Source organism: Salmo salar, chromosome ssa17 (assembly GCF_905237065.1).
Source record: "Salmo salar chromosome ssa17, Ssal_v3.1, whole genome shotgun sequence".
NCBI lineage: Eukaryota > Metazoa > Chordata > Actinopteri > Salmoniformes > Salmonidae > Salmo > Salmo salar.
The window spans coordinates 64,422,342-64,430,795 of NC_059458.1; positions in this window are offsets into that span (position 1 = coordinate 64,422,342).

The window sequence follows — 8,454 nt, forward strand, 5'->3', positions numbered from 1 at the left end:
AAGCCACTCCTGCATTGTCTTGGCTGTGTGCTTAGGGTTGTTGTCCTGTTGGAAGGTGAACCTTTGCCCCAGTCTGAGGACCTGAGCACTCTGGAGCAGGTTTTCATCAAAGATCTCTCTGTACGTTACTCTGTTCATCTTTCCCTCGATCCTGACTAGTCTCCCAGTCCATGCTGTTGAAAAACATCCCCATAGCATGATGCTGCCACCACCATGCTTCACTGTAGGAATGGTGCCAGGTTTCCTCCAGATGTGACACTTGGCATTCAGGCCAAAGAGTTCAATATTGGTTTCATCAGACCAGAGAATCTTGTTTCTCATGGTCTGAGAGTCTTTAGGTGAGTTTTGGCAAACTCCAAGCGGGCTGTTATGTGTGTTTTACTGAGGAGTTGCTTCTGTCTGGCCACTCTATCATAAAGGCCTGAGATGCTGCAGAGATGGGTGTCCTTCTGGATGGTTCTCCGATCTCCACAGTGGAACACTAGAGCTCTGCCAGAGTGACCATCGAGTTCTTGGTCACCTCCCTGACGAAGGCCCTTCTTCCCCGATTGCTCAGTTTGCCCGGGCGGCCAGCTCTAGGAAGAGTCTTGGTGGTTCCAAACTACTTCAATTTAAGAATGATGGAGGGCACTGTTTTCTTGGCGGCCTTCAATGCTGCAGAAATATTTTTGACCCTTCCCCCGATCTGTGCCTCGACACAATCCTGTCTCGGAGCTCTAGCAACAATTCCTTCGACCTCATGGCTTGGTTTTTGCTCTGACATGCACTGTCAACTGTGGGACCTTATATAGACAGTTGTGTGCCTTTCCAAATCATGTCCAATCAATTGAATTTACCCCAGGTGGACTCCAATCAAGTTGTAGAAGCATCTCACGGATGATCAATGGAAACAGTATGCACCTGAGCTCAATTTCGAGTCTCATAGCAAAGGGTATAATGTAACGAAGGTATTTCTGTTTTGTATTATGGGGTATTGTGTGTAGATTGCTGCGGAATTGTATTTATTTATTCCATTTTAGAATAAGGCTGTAACGTAACAAAATGTGGACAAAGTCAAGGGGTCTGAATACTTTCCGAATACACTGTATCTCTCTCTGATTCAGAGGGGTTGGGTTAAATGCGGAAGACACATTCAGTTCTCTCTCTCTCTCTCTCTCTCTCTCTCTCTCTCTCTCTCTCTCTCTCTCTCTCTCTCTCTCTCTCTCTCTCTCTCTCTCTCTCTCTCTCTCTCTCTCTCTCTCTCTCTCTCTCTCTCTCTCTCTCTCTCTCTCTCTCTCTCTCTCTCTCTCTCTCTCTCTCTCTCTCTCTCTCTCTCTCTCTCTCTCTCTCTCTCTCTCTCTCTCTCTCTCTCTCTCTCTCTCTCTCTCTCTCTCTCTCTCTCTCTCTCTCTCTCTCTCTCTCTCTCTCTCTCTCTCTCTCTCTCTCTCTCTCTCTCCCTCCCTCCCTCCCTCCCCATGTGGACACATTGATCACCACATCATATCCCTCCTACTGTGTGTTATGTATTCTCCAGGACACGAATGCTTCAACTCCTCAACCCAGAGCATCTGCAGAGTCCTTATGTGACTCAGTCAACACATCTGTTCCCCTGAAAAACACCATTAACAAGAAAGGAGGGGAAAGAGGGATTCACCAAGCCAACAGCCTTTTACTTTCTACTATCTTATCCAAGTAAACATACTTTCCCCATTGTGGAAAGCCTGGGGTGTGTTAGGCCAAACAATGTCTGTCAGATGGATACTGCTTAAAACCCCCATAAGCCACCACTCCCATAAGGCACCACCACCCAGCGGTGACGACTAAGGGATGATCTAGGGAGGTTATGTTACATGTGTCTCTTACTGATGAGGTCATCAAGTGGAGACTGTCATACCCCTAAGGTCCATCATACTGTAGGTGGACATTCCCCTGAAATACAAATCAGATGGCGTGTTGACATGGAAGGATAAGCAGTTTGACTAAACGGCTCACAGGGTCAGGATGGCTCCCCGAGGGCCACACGCGTCTTCACAGCTAGTTTCACACTGAACACACACACACATAATGGTCCTGCTGCCTCTGGTGACTGGCAGCTCAGGGGTGGGTTGGAGCGCATCTGAGGGGAACACACACACACACAGACGAATGCGCACACGCACGCAAGCACACAGGTACTGTATGTGCACACTGACGCACATGCACCTAATTTCACGGTTTACTCTGTGAGAAATAAACGCTTGAATTCCCCGTACGTCGAGGCCTAACACTGGGTTTCCTGTATGTGTTGACACAACAGCACGATGCACATTACTATAGTTACTATAGTTACTTAAAGGGGCAATCTGCAGCTGCTACATTAATTTTTGGTCGTATACATTAATGATTAATTCATTGATTCTTGAAGAATATATCTTATAAATGCCTCATGAGCTTAGTTACTCCAATGTTTGTAAACAAAGTCAATGTAAACCAACACTATACAGCCTCAAAACAAAGTTAAAACTGTAATTTTTATATCATGAATGGTCAGTCCTTGCATCCATAGCTCTGTCTATGAATTTGAGAGTGGTTACATTTCTCCAGCCCAATCTCACAGCTAAATGTATTACTGAAACATGGGCGGGGATTATGTTTTGTTATTGTTTCAACTGGGGATTACCCCTTTAATGATTATTTCTTAAATAAACAGAGAAAATGCTAGGATGGAAATCTGCCAAGGACCTAAACAGTTTGGAGTTCATTTACAGTCAAGTGTTTGACTGTTTCAGTCCCACCTTTTGTTTCTGGGTCAGTAACCATTGGCCTTAAACCTCAGCGCAGGAAAGTGCAGTGTTTATTCTCAAGGTGTTTTCCAACAGTCAGCACACCTCCTGGAGCAAGTTGTTTACTCATTACTCACAGTTATCTTCTTACGTTTTCCAAGAAAATCACACAAGAGTTTCTCCATGGACGACAACCAATAGAAAAAACAGTTGTGTGATAACCGCCTCCACAAAGATGCCAAGCAACAAGGGAAGAGAAACCCAAGCCTGTGATGGCAAATACATTTTCACAATGTCCAAAGTGAGAGAGTCTATTAAAAACAGACTGCTGTAACCACATAGCTAATACACTGAGTCTATTGTGGGGACTGGGCAGTAAGGGGCAATGTGGGCGCGTGATAAGGCTGTTGCTCCTCTGGCATTAACTGTTGGGTGGTGTTCAGTAGAGAAAACATTTTGGTCTAGAGAGAAACGTGGAGGTATACTACCAAACTTGTCCAGTAAGAACACAGATTTGAGTTTTTTCAGTAGCAAAAACGTCCCTGGCGGGCTGAGTGGTTGTAGGTCTCGGCCGGCTCATGCCAAAGTGATCAGGGGCCTCTGGGTCCCCCTGACCCCCTCTTCTCCTTCCTTCTTTTCTTCTCCCGTTTAATCAGTGGGCCATGACAACAGCTATTTGACAGAGTCAACAGACCCTCACCAGAGAGTGCAGCTAAAGACTCCCTGAGGGATACAGCCACCGGCACTCACCCCCTGACCCCCTAACACACCCCCTGACCCCCCCAATACACTCCCCAACCCCCCAACTCAGCCCCTGACCACACCAACACACCCCCTGACCCCCAACACACGCCTTGACCCCCCAACACACCCAACACGCCTTCACCCCCAGCACACCCAACACACCTTGACCCCCCAGCACGACCCCTGATCCCCCAACACCCCCCGACCCCCCAACACACGCCTTGACCCCCCCCAACACACCCAACACGCCTTGACCCCCCAGCACACCCCCTGATCCCCCGACACCCTCCCGACCACCCAACACACGCCTTGACCCCCCAACACACCCCGACTCCCCCCAACACGCCTTGACCCTCCAACACACCCCGACTCCCCCAACACGCCTTGACCCCCCCCAACACTCCCCCAACACACCCCAACCCCCCAACACACCTTGACCCCCCCAACACACACCCTGATCCCCCAACCCCCCCAACACACGCCTTGACCCCCCAACACACCCCGACTCCCCCAACACGCCTTGACCCCCCCAACACTCCCCCTGACCCCCAACACACCCCAACCCCCCAACACACCTTGACCCCCCCAACACACCCCCTGATCCCCCAACCCCCCGACCCCCCCCCAACACATGCCTTGATACGCACAATGTGATTGAGAACTCTGACTCATCTGGAACGCATTTCAATTAGAACGAGCCCTGCTTGAAACGTTCCTTTTTCTGTTTATATTGCCTGCATCAATCCCATGTGTCATCAAATAAATAACGATGATGCAAAAAAAAAGAATGCTGGATGTGAGATGGAAAATGCTGTTTGTCACAGCCTACATTACAGTGACAGTGATGATTTCAGATGTGATTTAACTGCAGCGTGCTGCGCTCTCATTTGGGTCCCTGCCAGGGCTTGTGTGAGCTGACATAGCTCTTCAGGAGGATCCGTTTGGTTAAAGATTATCTTTACCTGATGGAAGAAATGGAGTGATTCACATATAAGCAACTATATCTGAAGCAACCACATCTGAGCTGTTCATGGTCTCCTCTCCGGCCTTGTGGAGGTCAATCAGTTCCTGTAAAACACCTGTGATCCTATGTTTAATGGACCAATCAAATGCTGAGGTGTAACAAAAACAGACCCAGCAGGCATCCAGTATCCAACCGTTACCACATGGGAATCTTTTCCAGATATGACCTAGATTTAGTGTTGCCTGAATTCTTAGTTGGGGGTACCCAAGTAGTTAAACCACATGATCCAAAGAAAAAGGTACACTGGTCAAAAATATAAACACAACATGTAAAGTGTGGGTCCCATGTTCAATGAGCTGAAATAAAAGATCCCAGACATGTTCCATACTCACAATAAGCTTATTTCTCTCAAATGTTTTGCGCAAATTTGTTTACATCCCTGTTAGTGAGCATTTCTCCTTTGCCAAGGTAATCCATCCACCTGACAGGTGTGGTATATCAAGAAGCTGATTAAACAGCATGATCATCATTACACATGTGCACCTTGTACTGGGGACAATAAAAGGCCACTCTAAAATGTGCAGTTTTGTCATACAGCACAATGCTACAGATATCTCAAGTTTTGAGGGAGCTGTTGCCAGAGAATTTCATGTTAATTTCTCTACCATAAGCCACCTCCGATGTTGTTTTAGAGAATTTGGCAGTACGTATGACTGGCCACACAACAGCAGACCACCTATATGGCGTTGTGTGGGCGAGCAGTATGCTGATGTCAACGAGTGCCCCACGGTGGCGATGGAGTTATGGTATGGGCAGGCATAAGCTTCGGACAACGAACACAATTGCATTTTATTGATGACAATTTGAAAGCTACTGTGACGAGATCCGGAGGCCCATTATCGTGCCATTCATCCTAAACGGCCCCATGTCGCAAGGATCTGTACACAATTCCTGGAAGCTGAAAATGTCTCAATTCTTCCATGGCCTGCCTACTCACCACACATGTCACCAACTGAGCATGTTTGGGATACTCTGGATTGACGTGTATGACAGCATGTTCAAATATATCCAAATATCCAGCAACTTCGCACAGCCATTGAAGAGGAGAGGGACAACATTCCACAGGCCACAATCAACAGCCTGATGAACACTATGCAAAAGAGATGTGTCGCGCTGCATGAAGCAAATGTTGGTCAAACTTGATACTTTTTTAAAAGGTATCAGTGACCAACAGATACATATCTGTATCGCCAGTCATGTGAAATCCATAGATTAGGGCCTAATGTATTTATTTCAATTGACTGATTTCCTCATATTAACTGTAACTCAGTAAAATCCCTGAAATTGTTGCATGTTGCAATTATACTTTTGTTCAGTATAAATATGTACATGCTCATATATCTAATTTCAGATGGATTGACAGAAATGGTCTGAAACAAATTGATCTCATCAGTATCATATTGGCATTATAACTATCATGGATCTATTGCGACTACTGTATCTACCATTGCTTTTCTAACTAAACTTAGAAACATAAAATGGGGAAGAAAAAGTATAAAATCACACACACACACACACACACACACACACACACACACACACACACACACACACACACACACACACACACACACACACACACACACACACACACACACACACACACACACACACACACACACACAATGAACATTTCCCCTTGGGAAGCCAGCTCCTGTGGTAGGATTAAACCGGGACAAATTGAGTTAAAGGCCCTTGCAGTGGGTTGTGTTGAAACATAGCATGCCAGAAGTCCCATGAGAACCCAGCACCTCTACATAACAATACCAGAACTATCATGAGAACCCAGCACCTCTACATAACAATACCAGAACTATCATGAGAACCCAGCACCTCTACATAACAATACCAGAACTATCATGAGAACCCAGCACCTCTACATAACAATACCAGAACTATCATGAGAACCCAGCACCTCTACATAACAATACCAGAAATATCATGAGAACTAAGCACCTCTACATAACAATACCAGAACTATCATGAGAACCCAGCACCCCTACATAACAATACCAGAACTATCATGAGAACCCACTACCTCTACATAACAATACCAGAACTCTCATGAGAACCCAGCACCCCTACATAACAATACCAGAACTATCATGAGAACCCAGCACCTCTACATAACAATACCAGAACTATCCTGAGAACCCAGCACCTCTACATAACAATACCAGAACTATCCTGAGAACCCAGCACCTCTACATAACAATACCAGAACTATCATGAGAACCCAGCACCTCTACATAACAATACCAGAACTATCATGAGAACCCAGCACCTCTACATAACAATACCAGAACTATCATGAGAACCCAGCACCCCTACATAACAATACCAGATCTATCATGAGAACCCAGCACCTCTACATAACAATACCAGATCTATCATGAGAACCCAGCACCCCTACATAACAATACCAGAACTATCATGAGAACCCAGCACCTCTACATAACAATACCAGAACTATCATGAGAACCCAGCACCCCTACATAACAATACTAGATAAGAGCTGTAGGGGGGAGTACGAGAGAACCACCTCATGCCTAAGCCTCATCACTCCCTCCTTGACAATTATCTCCCATCGCTTATCGACTTTGTCAGGGGTGCTATGCACAACAAATTCATTTTGTGGGAACATGGAGCAGAATGCCAGAATTCCAAGAGCTGTGATACATTTGGCCGCTTTGGTTACTGAGCATTATGGGGTTTTGGAGAAGAAGCCTTCCCCAAGAAACCACATCAAAGCGGGCAAGTGCTTGGCAAGGAGTAGATTGACAGTCTATGCTGTGAAACTCACCACTGAGTCTGTAAAGGTTTAACAGCACGGCGGGTTGCCAGATTGGTTATGTTTCCTTCATCACTAGACAAGGCCTTAGTTTAATGGCACGACAGGTTGCCAGATTGGGAACGTATTCTTCATCACTAGACAAGGCATTGGTTTAATGGCACGGAGGGTTGCCAGATTGGAATTTATCATTCATCACTAGAAAAGGCATTGGTTTAGTAGCCTACGTAGTCCCAGATCTGTTTGTGCATGACGATGTTTGGGATGACAATGACCATAGGAGCAACACAGCACAAACAGATCCAGACCAGGCTTATTGGTTTAATATATGTGCAACACATGGAGATGTTTAGGCCATCGGTCCCCTTTGCCAGAATGGAGTCTGAAGTGAGAATATATGGGTGACATCTAAAAAAATAAGAAAAAAGTTTGCAGTTGATAAGATTCAAAGGCAGCGGTGTTCATTCTCTCCAACTCAGCTGATATCAATAACACTTCATATCACCTCACAGGAGTTTGGAATCCAAACCAGGTTGGCTAGAAGACCACAACTCAAACGTGACCGAGCAGCCAAGGTCTGTCAGGACATTGACAACCATGACAACTACAAGCAGCAGACCAGTAATTTAAGAGACTGTGCAATGCTGCCACCTGGTGAGTAAAAACAAATCCAACCAATATTGTCTCCACTTAATTTCAAGAATAGGGCCCTGACAGATAAGGAAGCTAGAGAAGCTACAACTATAATGGAGATAGTCCAGGAGGATCTCACAGCTCTGAGGGGACAGAGGGGTCCTGTCTTTGGTACAGGTTCTTCTGAAGGAACTCCAGGATCCTCCTCCATTTGGGCTGCTCTCCCTACAACATGATCACTGCAACAACACATCACAGTTTTACAGTAGGGTAAAAATACTAATGAAAAACAATCCCTTTCAGAGACTTGTAATGTAATGTGTAATGTCTAGTGATACTATCGACTGGGTCCTTGATCTAGCCTTATAGTAAGTAAGAGCAGATGAGAGATGCTCTGTAAAATCCCTCACCTTTGCCCCTGTTCTTGGTATAAAGCCTAAGGAAGGTGCTGTGGCGGAAGTGAGGAGTGTAGAAAGGTTTGATCAGGTGACCAGCCCCAGTGTAAGACACAGATTCCCTGC